Here is a 27,522-nt window from a genome sequence, read left to right as displayed (position 1 = left end):
ATCTATGTGCTGCATATAAATTGCTTGTAAATACTGTATGTGCTCGTTATCGATATGCTGTTAGTGTAGAAGTAAAACATGAAAGTGCAGACATTGTGGTTGAAGTAACAATGCTGGAGAAACTGAGCAGGTCAAACACAGTCCTTTATACAGCAAAGATAAAGATACAGAATCAATGTTTCAGATGAAGCCTTCATCAAGGTATGAGCAAAACGTCGGCAGGTGCACAAAAATATAGTGGGGAAAGAGGGGCGGGGGGAGGAGCACAGTCCCACAGGCAGGAGGTAATAGGTGGATAAGGAAGGGAGGACACACCAGCAAACAGGGGGAGGAGGGATGGCTCCATGAATGGAGAGGGAGGGGTGAGAGCTGGAGGAAGGGAGACAGAGGGATGGGGAAGGGAGGGAGAATGGGGAGTGGGCCAGCAGAAACCAGGGAAGTCGATGTTAATGCCGTTCGGTTGGAGAGAAAATTAGGTGTGGCTTCTCCAATTGGACAATTCATGCAGCCATGGACAGACATGTTGGGAACATTATTGAAATGGTTGGCCACTGGGAAATCCCTATCATTGATGCAGACAGAGCGAAGGCGCTCAGTGAAGCGATTTCCCAGTCTGCGCCCAATACCTCCGATGTACAGAAGGCTACAAAGGGAGCACTAGATGCAGTAGATGATCCCACAGCTACACAAGTGAAGGGTTGCTTCACTTGGAAGGACTGTAAAGGCCCTTGTGTTTGTTTTGCATTGTTGAAGGTGCTAAATGTGGCCTTTGTGAATTGACCACAATTGCTCTAATGAGGGACCTGGAGTAAATGTACATTCTACAGTTCATGTAATGCTTTCTCGAATGCACAAATTATACCCAAAATGTATTCAAATCAACTGCAAGTCACACCTGGCAGAGAATGCAAGAACCCACAATGTGAATGGTGATCAGAGAGTTACTGATTAGGAAGGTAATTTATTTCTTGAAATAGTTTCATGTCAATTTATTATATATAATTATTCATTTTAGGTGTTTTAATTAACTTTATTTAATTCATCAAGTTATTTTAATTTAATACAAGTGTTCAAAGCTCAGAGTTGCCCACATTGCACCATGTTTACAGTCCTACAATCCATCGAATCGGAGAAAATACTTTCCGGAGAAAAAGTTGGGAAAAGCAAAATATTATATTTTTTAAGCACTAAAGGCTCCTTTATGGCAGGATGGGCTGTGCAACTCTTCATAATTGGCCCTAATAGGTTTACGCAGAGGTTTATTTCTTTATGACTTGTTAAAATCATATTTCCTGCCCGGTTTGAATTAGAGGGGCAGTGATTCAGCCAATTTCAAATTATGATTACTGCCTGCTCCTTATGGTTTCAGATTAATCATTTTTTATTGGGTTTTAATTTAACATCAAGGCAGACCCACACACAGGTAGGCACATACTTGGGCTGCTTGGTCCATTGCTATTGATCTTGGGTCATGTTGGTTTAATGAGGCTGCCCATCATCATGGTAGGTGTGGTCTATCTTCAGTGCAACCCTTTCATAAAGCCCCTCCATGCTGGTAAGAATCCTACCATTAACCAAGTACTCCACCTTCAAGTATACGTCACTTCATACTTTTCCAGATTGAACTCCATTAACCACTTCCCTCCCCAACTCTACATCCTGTCTATATGCTGTTGAGACCAATCTTCCACACTACCCGCAATACCTTCAACCTTCATTGCATCCCTCCACTTTTTCATCCAAGTTCAATATCTTCTGATGTTACCCTGAATCTCCATGAATGGGTGAGTCCTACCCAAAACCTGGACATCATCGTGCTTTCATATCCCCCATCCCCCACCCCCAATCTACATTTGTAACTCTTCATGGGTACTTAAAAGATGACTCACTAAGATCTATATTCTCTCCGCCCTGATCTTCACCCTTTTCCTGCCCTCACTCACCCAGAATGACATCATGAAGGAGACGACCATGGACTTCAGGTGGATTAGGAATGACCATCCTCTACTACACATCAGCAACTCTGTAGTGGAGAGAGTGGAGAGCCCCAAGTTCCTTCCTGTTCCCTTAACTAGTGACCTATCGTGGATGCACAACATCTCCTCATTTGTCAGGAAGGCACAACATCTCATTTGTCAGGAAGGCACATCAGTGACTGCACTTCCTGAGAAGACTGAGGTGGGCAAGGAACCAGCCACCATTATGCCAACCTTCTCCAGGAGCTCAATGTAGAATGTCCTAGCAGCTCCATCACAGAGAGGTATCATTGCTGCAGAGAAATGGATTGGAGGTCAATCCACAGGACTACAAGAGCAACAGAGAGGATCACTGGAGTTTCCCTCCCCCCTCCCCTCCGTCAACTTCATCTACCAGAGTTGTTGTCTGAAGATGGCATGCAAAATCATTGAATACCCCTTCCAATCCACATACGTCATCTTTCAGCTGTTTCTGTCAGGAAAGAGATGCAAGAGTATCAGAGCCAGCACCTCCAGGCTGAGGAACACCTTCTGAACAACCAAAGAAACTGTTCCCACTAACCATCTGTTGTGTGCGTGAAGTGCCAGTTGATGAAGTAGACAAAGACGATGTGGTCAAACAATAATCATGGCTTTTATTAGCAGAAACTCATGGTACAATAATGAAAGACAATAGATGCATATACAGTTATATCCAAGGGGAGTGTCCTTAACAGTAGAGATAATGCCCAAGGCTCGCCAGAGGGGAGACAGGCAGCTTGGCAGACATTCACCACAGTGTGCTAAACTGGTTTGATGGGTCCCAAGGGCATGGACTGGTTGAACAGTAGTTTTATATTTTCACATGTTGGGGATTCGCAGTAGGGATAAATGTAGCGATAGAAATTTCCAGACACACAATAATACAGCTCCCAACCTCCTGTCTATGCACACCTTACCAGCGATTCTCTAGCATTGCCAATTGTTCCCAAGCTGGAGTCGAGCTCAGATTCATCCCAGAAGAAAAGAGAGGAATGGCTCATATGGCAGGATTTATAGTGCCATCAGTTGGAGGGTCCAGCTCAAGTATCGATGAGGCAATTAAGGGGGCCAATGACCAGATGTGTGCCGACCTATGGGTGGGGCTTGACATTAATTGGCAGGTGAGGTGACTTCCGATTGGATTCTAGACGGAGAGGGCACATGCCCCTCTACAATCCAAACTAATCATCCAGGACTCTCATATTTATGAAACAATATTTATTTATTTGTATATAGGAATATTTGTTCTACACATGTATTGTTTGTCTGTACGTGTTTTGTCTGATTGTGTGTCTGCGTGTTTTGCACCAAGGATTGGAGAACACTGTTTCATCATGTACATGGGTAATCGGATGACAATGAACTTGAACTTGACTGCCTGGACATCCTCCTTCTTTCATAACTGGAATCCCTCTTCTTCCCTGCACCCCTCCCCCCAATCCATCCCCCCCACACAAACTACATCTGCAACTCTTTATAGGCATTCAAGATATTATATTTAAATCAGAGATGAGGAGAAATTTCTTTAGCCAGAGGGTTGTGGATTTTTGGAATTCATTGCCACATACAGCTGTGGAGGCCCGATCATTGGGGATGTTTAAGGGGGAGATAGATAGGTATCTAATTTGTCAGAGTATTAAGGGATATGAAGAAAAGGCAAGAATTTGGAACTAGATGTGAGAATAGTTTCGCTCAGGGTGGAGTTGCAAAGCAGACTCAATGCCTGTTCTTTTATCTTGTGATAATCATCCACCCTGATCTTCATCCTTTTCCTACTCAGAAGGTATGAGCGGTACATGTGACCTTGCTTTCAAATCAGATTGGCTTCTGGCCGGGCTGTCCAAGGATAGAGGAAAACTCCACTGGCTGTGTGCTTGTGGGAAGAACAAAGATTGGGTTTCACCTGCATTCCAATCGATTCACATTCAAGACCATTGAACAATCTCAGCAAAATCTTTTGGAGTGCAAACACATTCACCAAAAAAGTCTCCTCAGTCCTTTCCCCGTTGCAAACAGAAATTTGTTGATACAATGATGCTCGGCTTGGGATGTAATTCTTAAATGTTTTAACCCCATCCAATCCAAGTCCACTCCTTTCAGAGATTAAAAAAATCAAATTCTTTTAGTTATCCTTGTCCAATGGATGAAGAATTAATGTCCTAATCCAGGGCCAAATTGTTTGGGATATGGACAACATACAGAAAAATATAAGGAGTGGAAGGTTGGGAAAATTGTTGTTTGATGTCTAGATCATTGATCTGGATGATAACGTGGTAAATTGGACAGTAAGTTTGCTGATGACACAAAGATAGGTGGCATTGTGGACAGCGAAGAAGGTTTTCAAAGCTTGCAGAGGTATCTGGACCAACTGGAAGAATGGGCCAAAAAATGGCAGATGGAGTTTAATGCAGACAAGTGTGAGGTGATGCATTTTGAAAGGGCAAACCAAGGTAGGACATACACAGTAAATGGCAGGGCACTGAAGAGTGCGGAGGAGCACAGAGATCTTGCAATACAGATATATAATTCCCTGAAGGTGGCGTTGCAGGTGGACAGGGTTGTAAAGAAAGTTTTTGGAATGTTCGCCTTTATAAATCAAAGTATTGAGTGTTGGAGTTGGCATGTCATGTTGAAGTTGTTTAAGACATTGGTGAGGCCAAATTTGGAATATTCTGTGCAGTTCTGGTCACCTAACTACAGGAAGGATATCAATAAGATTGAGAGAGTGCAGAGATTTCCTAGGATGCTGCCACATCTTCAGGAGTTGAGTTACAGGTTAGGACTTTATTCCTTGGAACAAAGAAGGACGAGGGGCGATTTGATAGATGTTTACAATATTATGAGAGGAGGCTTTTTCCACTTAGATTGGAGAAAATAAATACGAGGGGTCATAGTTTTAAGCTGAAAGGGGAAAGGTTTATGGGGAAGATGAGGGGGAAGTTCTACTCAGAGAGTGGTGGGAGTGTGGAATGAGCTGCATGATCATGTGGTGAATGTGGGCTCGATCTTGAGTTTTAAAAATAGATTGGATAGATACATGGATTGGAGAGGTCTGGAGGGTTATAGAGTGGGAGTAGAATGGTGGGACTAGCTATAAGGGGCAAATGGCCTGTTTTCTGTGCTGTAGCATTCTATGGTGTTATGGGCCAAATAATATTAAGCCTGGCAGTTTTTAACCACCACAGGCTCCTTTATCAGGCCGTATAAAGTCTGTGTCAGACTAAGCAGTTGTACTCTGCAAGGGAGCACTGAGACCACTCCCCGCTCTCCCTGGGTCCACACCAGTTCTGCTGTTACACCAGCTCCAACAGCACCACCATTTTTATTTCTCTATAGGGCCACTTAAAAATGGGCAGTTGGCCCGGGGGCCATAGTTTGGAAACTCATGTCATAAGGGTATCATGATGTTGGGAACTCAATGATAGAATCTTTACATCTTTGGCTTTTTTCTGCCATGTGTTTCCTCAGACCTTCACTGCAATTATGCTTTTGCCTTTGAGTACAATATCGGCTGATTGATTTGGGAAATTGTAATATTTCTTGGTACCAGTGAGGATAAATGTTTTTTTTTGATGTTCCTGACTCACCTCTCAGAAAGTTCCTTTTAATACCTTGAATAGAATGACATTAGGTATTTCTCCAGCCTGGTGGAAAGTGCGCTGACCGGCTGCTTCACGATCTGGTATAGGGATACCAATACCTCGGAGTGGAAAGCCGTCCAAAAAGTAGTTGACCCAGCCCAAGACATCACAGGCAAAACCCTCCCCACCATCGAGAACATCTACAGAGAGCAGCACCAATCATCAAGGATCCACACCACCCAGCACATGCTCTGTTTTCGCTGGTGCCGTCAGGAAAGGGGTATCGATGCCACAAGACTCACACCACCAGGTTCAGGAACAGCTGCTACCCCTCCACCATCAGACTCCTCACGGCAAACTCAATCAGGGACTCATTCAAGGACTCTTTATTGATTTTTTTTCCTCTCTGCATTGCACAGTTTCTTTACATTTCTTTATTTGTTTACATGTGTATATCTTCTTGAGTACAGTTTTGATACTGCCAATAAGTGGTAATTCTGCCGTGCCCACAGGAAAAAGAATCTCAGGGTTGTATGTAATGTCATGGGTGTACCCCGACAATAAATCTGAGCATAGAACTCTTGATTGCCTCACTTGCTTTGGGTTTACCAATGTGAATCTTAAATATTGAACATCGCCAGAGAGCCTAATAATGTTCCTGCTTCAACATCTTTATGACACCTACATTCACGGAATGTTCTGCTTTTATCGGATGTCTCATGACCAGTGTTTATCACCCATCCTTAAGGGTTAGTAAATAATTGTTTTGTGCAATTGGATATCTTCAGATCCTTCCACATCACAGTCGGGAAATTCAATATTATTTTGTTGTCATGAAATAAAAATGAAAATGTGATATTACACAAAATTTCCTTTAATCTACAGTAAGGCAGACAAAAATTTTCCATCAGCAGAAATTGCCCAGTGCCCCATCCAGCCAGAGATAGATATGCAAAGAAAGTCCTCCCAGGGCCTCTGAGACCCCATATATTTGCCTCGAGTACTGTCATAGCTTCTGCAGCTGCACAGACTTCAGTCCTAACCATCAGCAACCCAAGCTTCCGATGCACACCTCTGACATGATCAGGAAGCCTGATCATTTGATTTCAGTCACTTGATTCAAAATCAATGGTGATGAATATTAATCTGTATTTCCAAGTATTGGATTTACACATTATAGCTTAGATAAAAGCTCTCACATGATTGGAGGGAGAACCAACGCTTTTATTAGCTTTCAACAACAGGAAGGGTTCACTACTAGGTTTCAGAGGGGTTCTGGGTTTAGCGGGAAACCAGGTTATATATGGATAAACAAGAGAGGAGCCGGGAGGTTGGCCTAGTCATCAATACAACACCCTCCCCATGAATCCCAGTTCACTGCATGCTTGGACCCTAGAGGAGCTTCTATTGCCTTTTATCTTGTCCTTCTGGCTCGTGGAGGCCTTGACCAAGCTGTTGTATTGTATTTGTTTGACTCCTTGTGAAGCGGGAGGAGATGAGCAGGGAGCTAGTCAACAGTCTCCTAATCATGGCTGGCCGCTTGCTCCTTGGCTGTCACTTTGCAGCACTTCCTGCTTTCGGAACTTCCGGGACAGTTGGGATTAAAAGACACATTTTTAAAGTGATGCACTTTATTGTTGGCGTCCTGGACTGGTGGCACAGTGTTCTGATGCTGCACTGTTATATTTGCTGGACTGATAGAGTGATGCATTACTGGTGGTCACTGCTGCTGTTTCCACAGTTGTTAAAGAAATACAGTAAAAACCCTGCCATCCGGCCCCTGTGGGAATCGATAGATGCTGGATAAGCAAACTTTCCTCTTGCTGGAGATTGCTTGTTGCGTAATTGGTGAACTAACCACCAGGGACGCCAATTTTCCACGATTTTTTTGCCATTTTCTTGAGGCTTGCTTGAATGGGGATTGTACTGGATTTCTGTTCATGCTGCTTTTCAGGCAAGACCCCAAGATCCCATTAGAGTTGCAAATCAGAAGAGGGACATAGATGCTACTGCAACACCCTTGTCAATATCTGTCCCTCAGAACACATTACTGAAATAGACATTCATCAGAAAGTTCAGATGTTCCACCTAAATACATTCAGAGTTCGGATTCAGATTTATTGTCAGAGAATTGACATCACATAAGATTCTTTTTCTGTGGGCCAAGCAGAATCACCACTAATTGGCAGTGCAAAAAAATACCTTTACTCAACATGCGCATGAAAACAAATAAAATAAATGTAAACAAACTGCAATTCAGAGAGAAAAAATATCATTAAAGTGCACAAGTCAGAGTCCTTAAACGAGTCCCTGAATGAGTTTGTGATGGTGGAGGGGGAGCAGCTGTTCCTGAACTTAGTGAAGTGAGTCTTGTGGCACCAATACCTCTTTTATCAGAAAGGTCAGATCTTTCACCCAAATACGCTAATGTACGCTAACATAACATTTGCACTTAGTCTTACACTAGGACATTGGCATCCACATAAATCATACTCCCCACAATAAATGTGTTGGCCGTTCTACCAGTTGCTCTGTCATCAAGCAAAATTCATCTCAATATTGTTAAGCTCTAATAGCCTGAATATGGCTGAGATTGTCTATCTCTGAAGCGAAGCAGGTTCAGGCCTGGTTAGTACTTGGAGGGGAGACCTCCTAGGAACACCAAGTACTGTAGGTTTCTGTGAGGGGCGCAAAGTGACGACTCTCTCTCTCTCTGACTTACGGTAGACAAAAGTTAAAGAATTTCATGTATGTTACATTCTACAATGTAGTATTATGCGACAATACTGGAACCTTTAACCTTTACCTTTACAAAGGTGAAGGCTAGTTTCACTAGTCACAAGGCTAGTCTGAGCTCAGGCAGCATGTCATTACTGTTATTTGAACAGTATAAAAGTGCTTTGATTGATTGAGATATATAATTGAAGGTTGACTCCTCGCTTCTGACAGCCTGTACTTATTTCAAAATTCCAGTCCTTCAATTCATCACCTTGTTGCTGTGATTTAAATGCTTTGTGGAAATGTTGATTTGATTTATCTTTGGTCTTTCCTTTCCCAAAACTGAAATCTTCCTTTCCTGAGCCTGTGCAAGTGTCCTGGTTGTGGAAGGAGCAATCCCTGAGGAAAGCAGGGAGGGGAGGATAGGGGACCATGTGTCTGGTGGTGGGATCTCATTGAGATAGCGGAGGTTGGGTGTAGACACTGGTGGAGTGGAAGGTGAAGGCAAGGGGAACCGTATCCCTGTTATGTCAGGTGAGGGGGTGGAGTGATGGCAAATATGCAGGAAAGAGCCACATTAATAGCAGGGGTGGGAAGACCCCCCTCTACTGGAGGACATGTAAGATGATCTGGAATTGAAAACCTCACCAGGGGAACAGATTTAAATTTTTAGACATGCAGTGCAGTAACAGGACCTTTCGGCCCATGAGCCCCTGCTGCCCAATTAACCAACAACCCTGGTGCATTTTGAAGGATGGGAGAAAACCGAAGCTCCCATAGAAAATCCACACAGACATCCACAAGGAGAACATCCACAAGGAGAACGTACGAACTCCTTACAGGCAGCGCTTGATTCGAACCTCGATTGCTGGCATTATAACCACTCCACTATCTATGCTGCCCTTTAAAAGTTCCTTTTATTGTCATGTAATAATACAAAATATGTAACATATAGTTCAACTTTTGCTGGCCGTAAAGGCAAACCATTTCCATGACCTTGACTGGCCATCCTCAATAATGAGAGAAAGAGAAGCAAAAGAGAGTCGCCGAGTGTCCGTGGATTCGCCTCAAGTGCTCCCACAGCTTTTTCAGCTCCACCAACTCCTGGGAAATCCATTGGCAACCCGAGCTCCAGGTCCACAACCTTTGATAAGATCAGGAAGCCTTCAGCACCTGAGGTCCTTCAAGAGCCCTTCTTTCCCTCAACATCCTCTCAGATCTCGGTTCTGATAGCTGGTTCCCGTGAGCCAGTCTCAGGCAAGTCCTTCGACCACACGTTGCCAACATGCATTGCAAGAGACTTGGTGGGGAGAGATATAGTTTAAGCAAAGGTCTCAGGAGATCACCTGCCTCCTGAGATGGGGAGAGTACAGGTAATCCTCAACTTACGACTGCAATTGGGATTGAAAGATTGGTCGTAACTCAGACTGGTTGCAAGTCAGATTTGGATGTCTTAACGAGGTATTAAAGCATTTTTAAAAAATCAACAAATGAACCTTTAATGAATCTCAGTATATGTACTGTATTAAATTGTCATATGTGCAGGTGGACGTAACTAGCATGGGTCGTAAGTTAAGGACGACCTATATGAGAAGGGTGGGGAGGTACTGGAGGTGAATTTGAGGATGGGGTGGAAGTTTCTTACTTTCTCAATGGACAGACTGTTCACATCTGTCAACAGACCATTGGAAGCAGTTTCAAAGACTTTTTACTGTCAATCTAGAATGAGCACTTGATCAAGAAGGTTATGGGAGCACAAGATGAAGTAGCATTGGACATGGTGGCAGGATCCATGAACACTCAATGTCTCTGAAGGAGCTTGTAGTTTCTTTTTCCTGGCTTGATAGTTGCATTGGAACAATAGAGCCTCTTTGTATACCTTTACAGGACAAACCAACAAAAGATTTTGTGCATTGTGTATACATGGTGTGACAGAGTATATAGATATGTTTTTGGGAGATAAGTTGGGGCAGGGTTTGTTTGAGTAGGTTACATACAAACACTTTAAAAAAGATCTTATTTGAAATACTGGAGCTCTGCTAATGCTAGACATATCGGCTCCACAACTTTTGCAAGAGCTTTGGAGAGTGCCCAAGAGACTTCACTAATGGATTGTTGTTTACAAAAAGGCAACAGATGAAAGTGCTTGTCAGTGCCGTCTTCTGTCTGGAGCTGTTATAAGAGGGTCATGTGGTTTTGCAAGCAGAAAGAGTCAAACATACGTTCTCTCTAAAGAGAGAGAGAGAGAGAGAGAGAGAGAGAGAGAGAGAGAGAGAGAGAGAGAGAGAGAGAGAGATGCACAGAAATCACTTCTACATTGTTACAGCCAGTAATAGAAGCTGAGACTGGAACAGGACAAGCTGGCAAGCAATGGAAAGCCTCATTTGGAAGATGGCCTGATCAAAGCCCTTGTGGTTCATGCAAGAGGAGAATCTAATGCTTCACTTGGAATAAGTGAAACAAAAAAGAACTCCGTGATGACCTGAAAGAAAGAGGTTATCATCTGGAGAACACTGAAGGGGGCAAGTTTCATCAGCAAGACACTGATGTGGCTGATTAAAAATGAATCAGTTATGGATGTCCTGGAACAACAAATCTCTCTCTGAAAACCAACAAGAACCTTCCTGAGCGGTAACCATTTACCTTTCAAGCACCAAAGCCTGGTGAACTTCATAAATGTTAAATTCTATGCACAGTATAAGAATTGCCTGCAACCAGTGAATTTGGAGGAATGAGAAGTGAGATTGGACTGTGAACCAAAGAACTTTTCTGAACTTACACACACATTACATGCACGTGTGCTTAGAATTAGAAAGGAGTTAAGTTAGGTTAGTTAAGTTAAAGTGTGATTCTGTTTTCATGTTTAAAGATAATTAAAAGCAGCTTTTATTTAAGTAACCATTTGTCTTGGTGAAAATCTATTGCTGCTGGGTTTTGGGGCTCTCTGGTCTCGTAACAGAGGCAATAAAAAATTTGCAGCTGAGGTCATTATTCACATGGCCTTTGTATCACAGATCCATTATCATGAAACTTTCAAAGGTGTTTCATGGGAGTAAATGTCTGGCAGAGTGTGGGAATGTGGGACAGGAGGAAATTATGGGGCACATGATTCAACGCTTGGCCACTGAAGTAGGGTTGAGGATCAACTTAAAAGAAGAGAGATTGGAGGAGTGAAGGCACTTAGAGAAAAAATTCTTGAGCCTTGGCAGCTGAACGTAGAGTGCCAGATTATGGAGAAATTAAATATGGGGCAACAAGAGACTGGAGTTGGTGAGGTAGATAATAGATTATAGATATTGGGACTGCTGATCCATCTGCACTTCATGACTTTTAGTTGAGTTTTGTTTTGTAATGGTTTTGTTCAGCACCTTCCTCGAATGATGGTGTTATATAAATGGAAGTTGTTGTTGACATACATTTAAATCCCCATTGCCCAGAATTCAAGCAACAGAAAAAAAAAAATCGCCGAAAATATAAAATATAAAAGTTTAAAATTGGTGCCCCTAGTGTTCAGTTTGCCAATCCGGGCAACGTGCAACTTCAAGCAACCAGCAAATTCACTTATCGATCCTCATAAGTGCCAGATATCAGGGGTTATTACTGTATTTGTGTCCTCCCTGGTCTGATGCTCGCCACATTGTGATCCCAAGAGAAGCAATGGAAGCTGCTTCATTAATTATATTTACATAATAAGGAAAAGGGCTGATTTGTGTGAAAGGTTCTATTTTTGAGTCATCCATAAACAACAATTATTAAGGAGCAACATGTCTTTATTAAGTTTATTAATACAGAATCCTTTTGCATTTAATCCAGTGTTTCAAAGAGGCACAGTCATGTTTTTTGAAACCAGAACCCACAGGGTTTTCCCAGACAATTAGATTCGTATTTAAACAAACCATTCGAGAACACTTTAAATTGTGCATTGTTAAAGAGGTTGATAGAATCCATTAACAGCCTAAAGATTGAACAGAACCTGCCAGAAACTGCTGTTCCATTCATAAACATTTTTGTGGTTGGCCACAGCAGTTTCCCATCCACAAATGACAGGGGACAAGACGGCTTGTCAAAGCTAGCTACTACAAGGCATAGACTTCACATCTCACTATCAGGTGCCAATAAAGATTTATTTTCTTAGTGAATCTTGAGCAAACGTTTCCCTTGCTTTGTGTGACTTAAAGATCCGATTAATTCTCCAGACTAATGATTAGCATGTGATAATGTACACAGGACATAGATGTCCAATATGTATTGAAGGCAAACTCTCTAGATATTACCTCAACTGTTTTAAGACATGAAAACTTTAAAAGAATTAACTGTTAATCTGCGTAACTGACTGACTTCAGTGATTTACAATTCTTAAGAGAGAACATAATGACAAATGTTAACAAGGAACTGTAACAATATACTTCAAACGAACTGAAGGATATATACTTATCAACGTAAGAGATATGCTGCCAAAATATGGCATAAATACTGTACCATTTTATTTTGCTTTTGACATGAATACAAGTATGGAAAATTTAAATAAAATATTCAAAAAAAAAGTACTGTACCATTTCATTGTGACCTTTGGGTGAGAGTTGATATTGACCAAGGTGAAATTGTCTAACTGTACTCACTGCCACAAGTGTAACTTAATAAATCTGTACTGTATGCTCTATGGTTCTGCCGTGTATTTTTCTATCTTAATAGCGTGGGCTGACTATCACAAGTGGCTGTAGATCTGATTAAAGGGTGAAGTGGGCTCAACAGGCCAGATGGACTATTCTTGTTCATATTTCTTATACTATTCTCACTTTCATAATTTTTTACCGAGAAGGTAAGTTAACTTTTCAGGTTGTCAGCTTTATGGGACTGGAAACATCAAACCTGTTTTTCTTGTGTATTTCTGGCTCTCCATGTTCTCAATTCAAATTTCAGCATCTCTGAAATTCCCGATGAAAATCTGATGACCTGAAACATGAAGTTATTTTTCCCTAAAGATAAAGGAACACGAGAAGAAGGATGTGGAGAAGGCCACACAATCGCTCCAGCTTCTTTTGTCTTTCAGCGTCATAGATCACCCGCAACATTTTCCCACATGATTCACATCCTTTTTATTCTTTTCTAAAGATCTATTGATCATAACCTTGAATATCCTCAATGTCTGAACACCCACAGGTGGTGATTTCAAAGATTTATGACCTTCTGAGGAAAGAAATTACTTTCCGTCTCAGTTCTAAATGGCTGCCATAATCTGTCGAATATCTGTCCCCCGGTTCCGCCTCTGAAGTGAACAGATTCTCAGTGTTGGCCTGATCTAATTCTGTCACCCACCCCTCTCAACAAGCTCACTTTTCACCTTTCAGCCAGTCAAAATAAGCCCATTTTGTTCCAGCTAACTCTTATTCGATAATATACTAGATGAAGAAGCAGAGGGATGGGTCAGTAAGTTTGCAGATGATACAAAGGATGGAGAAGTTGTTGATGGAGCTGAAGGTTGTTGTAGGTTACAAAAGGATATAGACAGGTGGCAGAGTTGGGCGGAAAAGTGCCAGATAGAGTTCAATCTGGGTAAGTGTGAGGTGATGCATTTTGGAAGGTCAAACCTGAAGGCTGAGTCCAGGGTTAATGGTTGGATAATTAACAGTGTGGATGAACGGAGGGACCTTGAAATCCAAATCCATGCATCTCTCAAAGTTGCTGCACAGGTTACTAGGGTAGTTAAGAAGGCCCACGGCATGCTGGGGTTCATTAGTCTGGGGACTGCATTCAAGGGTAATGTAACTCTACAAAACTCTAGTGAGACCACACTTAAAATATTGCATTCAGTTCTGGTCACCTCATTATAGGATGGACGTGGAAGCCGTGGAGAAGGTGCAGAGAGGATTTACTTGAATGTTGCCTGGATTGAAAATATGCCTTATATTAGCAGAGTTGGGACTTTTCACTTTGGAGTGAAGAAGGATGAGAGATGACTTAATAGAGATCTACAAGATTCTGAGAGGCAGAGATAAAGTAGTAATCAATACCTTTTTACCAGGGCGTGAGTAGCAAACACCAGTACAAAGTGAAGGGAGAAAAGTTTAGGGGAGACATCAGGGGTAAGTTTTGTGCACACAGAGTTGTGGATGCCTTTAAGAGACTCTTTGACAGACACAGGGAAGAAAGAAAAATATAAAGCTACTGTTGTGTTCAGAAATAGGTTCAACAGGTTCAAAGAGAATCAAGACTGGACTTGAGTTATGGACAAACAGTGCCTTTATTTACACACAGGGTGATTCACAAAAAGGGCACACACTCACAGACTACACAACACACAGGCACAGTGCACTAGTTCAGCACCCACCCCCCACAGGCATGGTATATCAAAGAACAAGTGTTTAACATCTTCAGCAGCCATCACCTTCAGGCACAGAATACCACTTATCGAGATGAGTGGTTACACTTGAACCTGATCTCCAGTGTTGCCACAGCTCATGATCCAGGATAGGCCCATTACAGATTGCCCTCTGAAGCTATGCAACCTGGAGTTCAGTGATGGTCTCCATGCAGAAAGCATGGGGAGAGAGAGAGAGAGAGAGAGAGAGAGAGAGAGAGTGCACGTGCCTGGCAAGATCTGTCCACATGACCTGTGAGGACCAATCATGAGTCAGCCTCTCCTGTGGGCAGATGTAACCATTGATTGACAAGTGCAGGACCAATCACACATCAGCCACAAAGAACGATCGTGCATCAGCCTCACAGGTGGGCAGATCTAATCCTTGGATTGGTATTGAGATGACTCCAGACTGGAGTGAAAGAGGTCACATGACCCTCTACAATCCACATTCCCACCATGTTCCAGACGGAGAGGCCACGTGACCCTCCACAATCCACATTCCCACCATGTTCCAGACGGAGAGGCCACGTGACCTTCCACAATCCACACAACAGTTATGAGGTAGGAAGGGCTTTTGTTTTTGGTGGGAATATATAGGTTGGCACAACATTGATGGCTGAAGGGCCTGTACTGTGAGGTAATATTTTATGTACTATATGCAAATAAAAGCAAGTAACTGTAATTAAGGCATGAAGATATATAATTGCATCAGACACACAGCTTCTTCTTTCCTGTATGTGACTTGGGGGGGTTATTTTATTTCTCCAAGAAACGTGCCTATAAAATAAAATAAATCTTTCCCAATGAGGGGGATATTCTTGACAGAAATGAACTCCAAGCATTTCATGTGTGAATATTTGTTGGGTTACAGTATTCATGTTTATAAATGTGGCTTGCATTTAATTTTTTCTCATCACTTTGCAAGGAATCACATAAAGCTGCATCAGTTTGAGATGGCAATGATGGCCAAATGTACACATGCAGAAGGTTATGAAATAGGCATATTGCTTCATGGAAACAATGCCCATTGGAGGAGCAACACCTTAATCTCCATCTGGATGGTGTTAACATTGACTTCTGCTTCTGCTGGCCCACTCCCTTCCCTTTCCTTCTGTCTTCTTTCTTCCAGCTCTCCACCCCCTTCCCTCTCTATTCACAGAGCCATCCCCCCCTCCCCTGGTTTTCTGCTGTGCCCTCCCTTATCCACTTATTACCATGCCCTTCCCCCCGCCCTTTTGTCGGGCTCCTGCCGACATATTGCTTAGACCTTGATGAAGGGCTCAAGCCCGAAACGTTGGTTCTGTATCTTTATCTTTGCTACATAAAGTGCCCTGTTTGACCTGCTGAGTTTCTCCAGCGTTGTGTTTTTACTTTTTAACCCAATGGAATATTCTTCATCTGACCTACAAGGCCAGGTGAATGTTTCAGATTTGCCCAAGGGACTGCCTGCTGATTGTTTATGCATTTGTGAGGGTTTAATACACAGGTATCATAACATTGTTTTGCCTATTCATCAGGATTTTGCCAAGTTGGAGGGCTTGAGTTATGGGGAGAGTTTAGATAAGCTGAGACTTCAGTCCCTCAAGCGTAGGAGGCTTTGATCTTATTGAGGTTTATAAAATCATGAGGGGCATAGATAAACTGAATGCTCACGAGCCTTCTTCCCAGAATGGATGTTTCTAGAACCAGAGGGCATAGGTATGGTATGCTGTAAACCAGAACAGACACACACAAAGATTAAGACTGTACAACAGGCTTTAATCCACAAAGACTTCCACAGAACCAGGCTGGCTGTGGCTGCAGCAACTCTGAGTGAGGCCTCAGGAGGCCGGCACAGGCTTATATCCCGGAAGGTGATTGACAGCCGGCCAGGTGTTGTCCTGTCCCCTTGCACTCCTGCAGGTACAGAGGTTGCCCCCTGCAGTAGGCCGGTGGTACACTCCTGCAGGTACAGAGGTTGACCCCTGCAGTAGGCCAGTGGTACACTCCTGCAGGTACAGAGGTTGCCCCCTGCAGTAGGCCGGTGGTACACTCCTGCAGGTACAGAGGTTGCCCCCTGCAGTAGGCCGGTGGTACAATCCTGCAGGTACAGAGGTTGCCCCTGCAGTAGGCCGGTGGTACACTCCTGCAGGTACAGAGGTTGCCCCTTGCAGTAGGCCGGTGGTACAATCCTGCAGGTACAGAGGTTGCCCCTGCAGTAGGCCGGTGGTACACTCCTGCAGGTACAGAGGTTGCCCCTTGCAGTAGGCCGGTGGTGTACCACCACAATAGGTTTTGTTGAGGGGGGAGGGATTTATGTGGAACCTGAGGCAAAATATTTTCACTCAGAGGGTCAGAATCACAATTTATCCTCATGAACATGTCATGAAATTCATTGTTTTGTGGCAACATCACAAGTGCAAATATTGCAATATATTATATTTCAAAATGAATAAATTAGAGAAAAGAATAGGAAGGAGAAAGTGAGGCAGTGTCTGTGGGTAATTTTGATTCAGGAATCCGATGGCAGCGGGGAAGAAGCTGCCCTTGTTCCACGGACTGCTCATCTTCAGGCTCCTGGACCACCTCCTTTATGGCTGCATCTAAGACAGAGCTCGATTAGCCAGGGCAGCAAAGGTTATGGGGAGAAGGCCAGGCAGTGGGGCTGAGTGGGAAAATGGATCTGCTCATGAATAAATGGTGAGGCAGACATGATGGGCTGAATAGTCTATTTCTGCTCCTATGTCTTCTGATGGTCTACAAGTTGAAGCCTGAAATCGGGGTGAGTCTAACTTTGTGGTATTAGACAGGAACATGGCCACAGATTGGTTGGGATTGGCTGTTTGCTCTTTAAAGGCATGAAAGCGAGATAGGAAGAGTTCAGAGACAACCAGTTTCTGTTTAAATGAAGGGCAAGGCTGGCAGGATAAGGGAACCCTGAATAACGAGATATTCTGTTAGGAAAAAGGAGGAGGCGTTGATCAGGCATGGGCAGCTGGGATGTGACTTCCTGGAGGAGTGGGGAGGAGCTTATGGTACATTTGAGGGGAGATGGATAAGGGAAAGGAGAATCTGGAGATTCTCAATTAGTAACTACTGAGAGAATGGGAACCACTGGAAATGCACAGCATCTTAAACAACTATTTCTCATCATTAAAGACAAGGATTCGAGGAAACTCGGGGCAGTAGACGAAGGAAGCTGAGAGACAATAATGTCTCAAGACTCTTGAATCTCTGGACCTTCCTCCACCACATTATGTAGCAGCTTGTTCCATATGCCTACTGCCCTCTGAATGGAGAACTGCCCCCTCAGGCCTCTTATAAATCCCTCACCTCATAGTAATGCCCTCTCATCACGGATTTTCCTACTCGAGGAAACAGACTGTCATTATTCATGTTCTCTTTGTCCCTCATGACTTTAAACTCCTCAATATGATCCCTTCTTGAACTCTTGTACTCAAAGGAATACTGGACGACCATGATTTCACTTCATAATCCTGGCCACAACCTCTTCTGCACCCTTTCCAACTTTATAATATCATTTTATGAAGGCACCGTATTGTGGGCCGGAAGGACTTGTTAACATGCTGATCATCTAAAACAAATCATTCCTTTAGCTAGACGACCAGAACTGCACACAATATTCCAAGTTTGGCTACACTAACGTCTTGTATACTTCAACGTATACAATCTATGCCACATGCAATCTCCAGCAACCGGCAAATTCACTTACCCTGCAGCTACCAATCCCCATAGGTACCGGATAGTGGGGGTTTTACAAAAAGCAAAGTCCCGAACCCTAATGCATTGCACTGTACCAATAGGTTGGAGATTTTAAATAAGCTCATCATTGTGGTTGTGTAAATCTTTAATCTAGTGCATTCCATGACATTATCATGGCAATTGGTCTCCATTACCACCCAAATAAAGGCCTTCAGACCATCATCGACATCATCTCATAGAGCGTGCCACTTCATCTCTCTCCCACTGTGAGAGAGTCATTCCAGGCTCTAATCCATGTGTCAAGATCAAAATTCGGTCAGAGAGGTTCATTTCATCAAAATCATGTTGAGTATCTCAGACGAAGTGTACTTGCTGACCAACTCAATTTGCGTGAGTCAGTTGGGTAAAATAAGTATTGATTCAACTGCTCCTTTCCTGGTTATTCTGTGAGAAGTGGTAATGGAACACTTTCAGTCAGTTCTTCTGCAAAGAATTAACACATCCAATTCCATTGCTCAATGCCCCTGTTGCTTACATACTCTTTCAAATTGATTCCTCTGGTCATTACTGGGCCCAATGGCTTGGAATTATTTCTTTGATTATCTGCCAGCCTGACATCAATAAATTCAAAGAGCACGAAGCCTCAGCAGATATGGACCTACCCAGAAGGTAAGCCCCAGGATACGATATCACTTCTCATTGCTCGTGGTTATCTTCCACACCTTCTCAATCCTTTCCCAATTGGGTGTTCATCAAATGTATGAGCACAAAGAGATCAAGCCAATTTGCCCATCATACCTGTGGCACTTCATCAAAAGAGCTCAACCATCAGTCGATGGGCCTTCGACCTGAAACATCCTTTAATTATGGTGCGTATTGCTCATTGTTTACCAGGGTCTTGCAAAATGTTTCTAGAGAGCACAGGAATATTCCCTTCACCCGACCATCCATCAAGACCATTCCTGCTAATCCTGTATATGAGCATTTGACTTTATTCCTTGGTGGTTTAGATTTCAGATTTATTATCAGAGGACATACATGACTCCACCTACAACCCTGAGATACCTTTTCCTGCGGGTGAGGCAGAATTACCACTTATTGGAAGTGCAAAAAAACTGTAGTCTAGAAGATATGTACACATGTAAACATTTGGTCTGTCACCGAAGACTCTCGAAAGCTCTACCGGTGCACTGTGGAGAGCTGGTCGCATTACTGTCTAGTACGGAGGGGCTAACGCATGGACGAAGAAAAATCTCCACAGGGTTGTTAACTCGGCCAGCGACATTTCGGGTACTAGTCTTCACTCCATCGAGGACACCTACATGAGATGGTGTCTTATTAAAGCAGACTCTACTCTCTAGGACCCCCACCACCCAGGCCATGCCCTCTTCTCACTGTTATCACTGGGAAAAAGGTACAGGAGCCTGAAAACAAGCACTCAGCAGCACAAGGACAGCTTCTTCCCCGCTGCCACCAGATTCCTGATTGAACAATGATCAAGACACGACCTCACTTTGAATTATTCTTGCACTATTTTTATTTATTTTGTAAGATGTCTAAATATTTGCCCTGTGATGTTGCCCCAAAAACATTGAATTTTGTGACATGTTCATGACAATAAATTCTGAAACAAATAAAGAAATGTACACAAACTGAGTGGGCATAGAACATAGAACATTACAGGCCATTCAGCCCTCGATGTTGTGCCGACCTACATATTCCTACCAAAAAAAAACAAAACCCTTCCTACCCTGTCACCCTCTAGTTTTCGTTGATCCTGTCTAAGAGTCTCTTAAACACCCCTATTGTTCCAGACTCCATCATTATCCCAGTAAGGCATTCCGGGTCCACACACCTCTGTGTAAAAAAAATTACCTCTGATATCTCCCCTAAACTTCCCTCCCTTTTGTACAGATGTCCTCAGGTGTTTGCTATTCCTACCCTTGGTAAAAGGGATTCTGGCTCACAATCTTGTAGACATCAATAAAGTCTACTCGCATCTTTTTTCACTCTAAAGACAAAAGCCCTAGGTCTGCTAATCTTGCCTCCTATGACTTATTTTCCAATCCTGGTAAATCTCCTCCGCACCCTCTCCACAGCTTCCACATCCTTCCTATAATGAGGTGACCAGAACTGAACACAATACTCTAAGTGTGGTCTCACCAAAGATTTGTAGAGTTGCAACATGACCTCTCAACTCCTAAAATCAATCTCTTGATTTATGAAACCCAGCATCCTGTAGGCTTTCTTAATTGATCTAGCAGTCTGCACTTAGTGAATTGAAATGGGTGGCCACTGGGAAATTCACACTATTTTGGCGGACAGAGCTGAGGTGCTCAACAAAGCGATCTTCCAGTCTGTGTCCAGTCTCTCTGATGTAGAGGAGACCACAATGGGAGCACAGTTTTGATTGGAAAATGAGATGGACAGCCTTTGGGAGATCCATACTATTACATCACTCCCTCCATGACTCCCTTGTCTATTCCTCCCTCCCCACCAATCATCCCCTTGGTACTTCCTCCAATATCAAAATTGCTCCACATGCCTACACCTCCTCCCTCACCAGCATTTGGGGCTCCAAAGAGTCCTTCCAGTGAAACAACACTCCACCTGTGGATGTGCAGGGGTCGTCTACTGCATCCAGTGCTCCTTTTGTGGTCTCTTCTATATCTGAGAGACTGGGTGCAGATTGGGAGATCACTTTGTTGAGCACCTCGGCTCTGTCCACCACAAGAGAGTGGCCATTCATTTTAATTCCCCATCCCATTCCCTTGCTGACATGTCTGTCCATGGACTCGTGCTCTGCCAGACTGTGACCATCTCAAATTGGAGGAACAGCACCTTATCTTCCAACTGGATGCCCTCCATTTGGATTAACATTAACATCTACTTCACTGCCTTTTGTTTAATCGCCCCCCCCACATCTTCCCTGTTACCTTCCCCCAGCTCTATCTCTCTCCCTTTTCACTTCCTCCTTTCACAGAGACACAATCAATTCTCACCTTTCTCCTTATTGTATCCAATGAAAACCTTGCATTTTGATGGACTCCTCCCCCAGCCACCACAGTCTGTTTTTTACTAATTCTGTTTATTCCTTGAAGAACGACGCAGTCCTGAAACGTCAGTGATAAACCTTTGTTTCCTAATGACCGCTGAATGACCAGCTGAACTCCTCCAGCATTTTGGCCTGTTTTTACTATCAACCTGTGCAGCCACCTTCAGGGATGTATGGATTTGGACCCCAAGGTCCTCTGTCCACACCATTAAGTATCTGACCATTAACCCTGTACCCAGCCTTCAGGTTTGTTCTTACAAAATGTGCCACCTCACACTTAGCTGGATTGAACTCCACCTGGCACTTTTCCGCCCAACTCTGCATCATGTCTATACCCTTTGGTAATGGAGGGTACGTCACATGATGCCATGAGAGATGACACGCAACTTCACAACTCCCGTGGGATTAGTAAGAAAGTGCCTTATTTAGAAAAGTTATTTAAAGTTAATATAAAACATCAAACCCCATGTTTAGGATGTCACCTAAGAAAGAAAACAACTCCTAAACTAACTCCTACTAAGAAGGCGGAAGAAGAAAAAAGAAACGGGGCCTACCTTAGCGCTGAAGCAGGCTGCTGAGGTACTTTCTGGATCCGCCAGCAAGGACCCGGGAGAGGGACCTTCCTCTGGAACCTTCTTCGCGTTGACCCGTAAAGATGGTGCCGGTAGAAAAACTAAAACTGCATCGCGCATGTGTGCAAAGTCGGGCATGTGTGGCACAGTAGAAAAGAAGGTTGAGGAAAAAAAGCTCCAGGTATCTTAAAGGGGCCACCCAACGTGTCAATGTCAGAACATGTAGGAGACACAAACCCAGTGGAAGAAGCTTCAGAAGAGTATAAAAATGAAGAAGAAGCAGCACGTTCAGAAGAGGAGCAGATCAGAGGGAAGAAAAATACTTTTACGAAAGAAATAAGTAAGATTGAATCAAAAATTGATCAAATGAAAATTAATTTGTCTTTGGAAAATAATTTTGAATTGTCAGAAGAATTGAAGCAAGTTGAAACAGATTTGACAGTTAAAGTGGATAATGCATTGAAGGTGATGAATAGAGTTTCATAAAGAGTGGATAAGCTGGAAAATATATCCTTTTGTGACCTACGACAACTTTCAGCTCCATCCACAACTCTCACCCGGATACTTTTTAAATGTGGATCACATGTTGTGTAACCAACACACAACCCCAATCAGGGGATATTTACAGACAATGGCAATAGGTCAGATGATTCACCTTCCTCACTGGGCCCTCTCTTAGACACTGAGTAGATGATGACATGCCATGAACAATTTCCATCCTTACGTCTTTCATCGCATTCGAGGCTTCAAATCAAAAAGTACTTCATTTAAATTAGAGAAACTCAGCAGGTCAAACAGCATTCTTTATGCAGCAAAGATAAAGGTACATAACCGACGTTTTGGCTTGAGCCCTTCGTTAAGGGTGGAAAAATGTTGCCAGGCACCCAAACAAAATGGGGGAGGACAGGAGGCTCAAGCCTTAAACATTGGTAGGTACCTTTATCTTTGCTACACACACAGGCAGTCCCTGGGTTAAAAACATCCGATTTACAAACAACCCTTAGCTACGAACTGACAAGCTGACCAGAAGTAGAATGACATCAACTTCCAGTTTGAGGGCAGTTGTCATAATTCTTATAGTAATGACCAAAAATTGTTCAATTTTATTAGTATTGTATCACCAACTGTTCCTGCACTGGGCTGCTGCCCCTCACTCCCATGACAGGCTGCCACCAGCCCCCCACCCCCATCTCAGGGAGGGAGGGGAGAGAAGGAGAAGCAGCAGCATGTGCCATCCTGATGCTGCTGTTAAGCTACATCGCACGCAGCCTGGGCAAAGCAGTGGGTGGATGGGGAGGGAGGGAAGGAGGGAGGGAGAAGAAGCAGCGTGCGCCATCACTCGGCCTGCAAAATAGCCACCACTTGGCCTTAAAGTGTGATTAAGAGTATTATTACCTATATTATTATTGTGTCCTGTTTTATGTTTAAGATGCTTTAGTGTATTGGAAAGTGTTTTATATGCATATAACGCTAAATTCTTTATAATAAGATTGTAGCGGCTGCTACACACACAGAGACACATCACAGGACACGGTGGAGGATTCAGTTGAACTGTTTATTTGAATTTCATGTGCGCCCCTTTAAGGCTGACAGGTGTTCCGCCCGCACAGCGGTCACATGATCATGTTGCTCGGGGCACAATCTGTGGCCTAAGCCGTGAGGTGCTCAGTGGGCCCCGACGGCGCCATCGTCCTGCAGCTGCCCTGTCAGCGCGGCGATACAAGGGGGATTGGTTCACTACAAGAGGTGTGTGCCGCCACACAACATCCCCACCCCCAGAACTGGCTTATGCATCTCGGCACTTGGGCGGCTGACCCCGTCGCTTAGGCCGGGCTGTCCTCACGGGTCGATCTAAGCCCACGTGCACTGGTTTCAGCCTGTTGACCATGAATAACTCCTCCCTTCCCCCATTGTACAGGGTAAAAGTCTTTCCCGATCAGCGTAGGACCTTGTATGGGCCCTCATACGGGCGCTGCAGGGGGTAGGGTGCAGGCCACGCCGGACGAAAACGAACACCGCTGAGGCCAGCTCCTTGGGTATATTCATTGGATGTTTGCTGTGGTGGGTTGGTGGTGGGGTTGCCAGCGAGGCAAGCCTGTTGCGGAGGTCTGCGAGGTGAGTTTGGATCTTTAAGAACTCTCCTGGTAGCGACAGTGGTGCACTGTAGACGAGTTCTGCGGATGAAACCTGGAGATCCTCTTTCGAAGCCATTCAAATGCCAAGCAGGACCCACGGCAGCTCGTCTGTCCAATTTGATCCCTTTAGCTGTGCCATGAGAGCCACCTTGAGGTGCCAGGGTAAACATTCTACGAGTCTGTTCGCCTGGGGATGATGGTGGAAGTTGATTCCCAGGCGGTTTGCCAGTTGCGCTCAGAGGGTGGGAGGTGAACTGGGCACCCCTGTTGTTGGTCATATGCGCCGGGACACTGAAACAGGTGACCCAGTTAGCGAGCAGGGCTCTGGCGCAGAAGTGTCTCTGATGGGGATGGCTTCTGGCCACCTCGTCATCCGGTCGACCACAGTCAGGAGGTAGCGGGCATCCCTGGACACTGGCAGGGGACCCACTATGTCAATGTGGATGTGGATGAACCTTCTGGCTGACGGGTCAAAATGCTGTACAGGGGCTCTGACATGGCGGTTGCACTTTGGAGGTTTGGCAATGCATGCAATTCCTCGTCATCTGGGCCACTTATTTCTTTCATCCGTGCCAGACGAAATGTTCCACCACCATGCTACTGATGTCTTGATGGAGGGGTGGATCAGGTTGTGCACCATCCAGGGGAACTACCGGTCGCAGCGAGCTGTTTGAGATGTCACAAGGTATTGTGTCGTGGCTGTCTGGTAGCTTCAGGTCCTCGAGGTGAAGGCTGGTGATGGCAGTTTGGAAGGCCTGCGTCTCTTCATCCCCTATTTGGGCCTGAGCTATTTGGGTAGTTCAGGCCAGGGAACAAGTTGTGGATGGTGGGTCTGAAGAGCATGTCAGCAATGACATTGTTCTTACCCGCCCAGTGTTGGATGTCGATGGTGAACTCCAAGATGTCGGAAAGGTGCCGCTGTTGTTGCACAGATTGAAGGTCCTTTGCCATGGCGAGGGCATGAGTGAGTGGCTTATGGTCTGTGAAAGTTGTTACAAGATCAAACCAGCAACTACAAAGAAGGCATATCACACAGGGGTAAAGATGAACTTTATTAACAAAAAATTCACCTTCAAACTTTAATTCAAAATCCCCCCTTTTATAACAATGCGCACTGGTTACTAAGCAAATTTCTATAAGAGTGTAAAACTAATAAATTCCCCAGCCTAAATATAACATATGTAATTAAAGTCTAAGTTATATTTCCAACCAGCCCACAGAAAAACTTAGACACAAAACACACAAGACTCACAAAACTTCGATCTCAACTGAAGCAAAGATCAGAATCAAAATTCAGTTTGTTTGGTAAACTGAAGCCAAAAGATCTTTGAGAGAGAGAGAGAGAGAAGAGAGAGAGAGAGAGAGAGAGAGAGAGAGAGAGAGAGAGAGAGAGAGAGAGAGAGAGAGAGAGAGAGAGAGAGAGCACAAAATTTGAAGTTGTCTTGTCTTGCTGCAGAGAGAGGAATCACGGGCTTGGTCCGGATCCTTCTGGCTGCCTTCAGAATGTTCATCCCTTTTAAAATGCCCAACATTCTAAACTGTCCTCCAGACCATGACTCATGCTCTGGGCCTTCTGCCACTCCACAGCACCACCCAGTGGTGGTTTATTGTCCAAGTCCAGATACTGTTAGATCATTTTCTGCACATGCTCAGTCCGTCTCGCACTCTCTCAGCCATCCACCTTCACCTTGGCTCTCTAAGGCAAACTGTCACAGAACACAGAACTCTGTAACAAGGTGGTGCCTTCCAGGAAGTAGCAGAAGTGCCTGATTGAGAGGCCAGGAGCTCCCTGTCGAAGGCACTGAACTTCAGCTCAGGAGGTCAGAGGTGCCGGCTGAAGAATGCTAGCAGGTGCCACAGTCCATTGATGTCTTGCTCGAGGATACCCCCAATGGCCATGGCAGACACATCCACTGAGAGTGCTGTTTGGATGTCAGGTCATGGGTGGGCCAGTAGGGTGGTGTTCTCGAGGGCAGCCTTGGTCTGCATGAAGGTTGTCTCGGCCCCTTTCGACTACTCGAATGTCTTTGGTTTGGCTGACATCAGGGTAAACAATGGGTGCATTATGTGTGTGGCCCCCGAGATGAAGCGGTGGTAGAAGTTAACCATCCCGGTGAACTCCTGCAAGCCCTTTAGGGTGTCTGGCCTGGGAAACTGTTGTATGGGCTTGACCTTGTCTTGTGGGATTCAAGGGCGGTTGGGGAAAGCACGCTCAACTCCACTTCAGTATCTACCAGGAAACGCTGTCCATTAGTCTTGTCCACCACATTTAAGAGGCTGTTTTTGTGGGTTGTTTCACTGGTATGAGCAAGGCTGTCGGCATTTGCGGGTGGTTTGGTGCTCTTCCGGTTTCTGCTTGGGGATGGTCTGTGGTTGGCTGGGTCCAGGGTGACTGACCTGATTCATGGTGGCCTCGTTCTCCTGTTAGGTTCTCCACACCACATCAGAACAGGCTGCAACCTACCAAGGATCTGAGAAATCCTCATCCGCTAGTAGGAGCTGGATGTCTTCTGCATTTGTTCCAGGAAGGCTTGCTTGAACATCAGGCAGGGTTTGTGGCCTTCTACCAGTGCGAACATTTCATCCATTAGCTCTGTCCCCCAGGCCATCGAGGTGCATCAGCCTGGCCGCGTACTGCCAATGGGAGAGACCGAAGGTGCCGAGGAGGAGGGCTTTAGGGCGACATACTTGCCCTCCTCTGGAAGATCGTAGATCAGGTCATCCACTCTGGCTGCGGTTTCTTCATCGAGGGTGCTCACCACATGGTACAACATGCTGGAGTCCGAGGTGATCTGTCTGAGATGAAACTGCGCCTCCGCCTGCCCGAACCATGTCCGAGGTCAATGGGTCTAAAAGGGGAGGAGTTTCATGGAGACAGCGCTGATTGCCGATGAATCCATGCTTTGAGACCAGATAATGTCTGGGTCTGCGAGGTCACCAATGTAGTGGCTGCTACACACACAGAAACACACCACAGGACATGGTGGGTGTTTCAGTCGAACTGTTTATTTGAATTTTGCGTGCGCCCCTCTAAGGCCAACAGCAGTTCCACCCCGCATGGTGGTGACTTGATCACGTTGCCCAGGGCGTGATCTGTGGCCTAAGCCATGAGGTGCTCAGTGTGCTCTGACAGTGCCATCTTCCTGCAGCTGCCCCACCAGCGCGGCGATGCAAGCAGGGCCAGTTCGCTACAAAAGATGTGCGTCACCACAAAATAAACATTTGACTAACTGACGCAAAATAAGGACCATATATGTGTGTGTGTGTGTGTGTGTGTGTGTGTGTGTGTGTGTGTGTGTGTGTGTGTGTGTGTGTGTATCTGTGTGTTTGTGTGTCTGTATGTGTGTGTATCTGTGTGTGTGTCCATGAGTTTATGTGTGTTTGTGTGTGTGTGTATCTGT

General features: G+C 44.5%; 1 long non-coding RNA gene across 2 annotated transcripts in view; it reads right to left on the bottom strand.

The window, feature by feature from the left end:
- Positions 1–25,469, bottom strand: part of LOC138753907 (uncharacterized) — a 105,167-nt gene extending 79,698 nt beyond the window's left edge. For both annotated transcript variants that reach the window (XR_011351505.1, XR_011351506.1), the window contains exon 1: positions 21,969–25,469. This is a non-coding gene — a long non-coding RNA (uncharacterized lncRNA). The remainder of the gene's footprint in view (positions 1–21,968) is intronic.
- Positions 25,470–27,522: the final 2,053 nt, after the last annotated feature.

The sequence above is a fragment of the Narcine bancroftii genome, chromosome 2, assembly GCF_036971445.1.
Source record: "Narcine bancroftii isolate sNarBan1 chromosome 2, sNarBan1.hap1, whole genome shotgun sequence".
In the NCBI taxonomy this organism is placed as follows: domain Eukaryota; kingdom Metazoa; phylum Chordata; class Chondrichthyes; order Torpediniformes; family Narcinidae; genus Narcine; species Narcine bancroftii.
The sequence above is the reverse complement of the archived record's forward strand: the minus strand, read 5'-3'. Positions and strand labels throughout refer to the sequence as shown.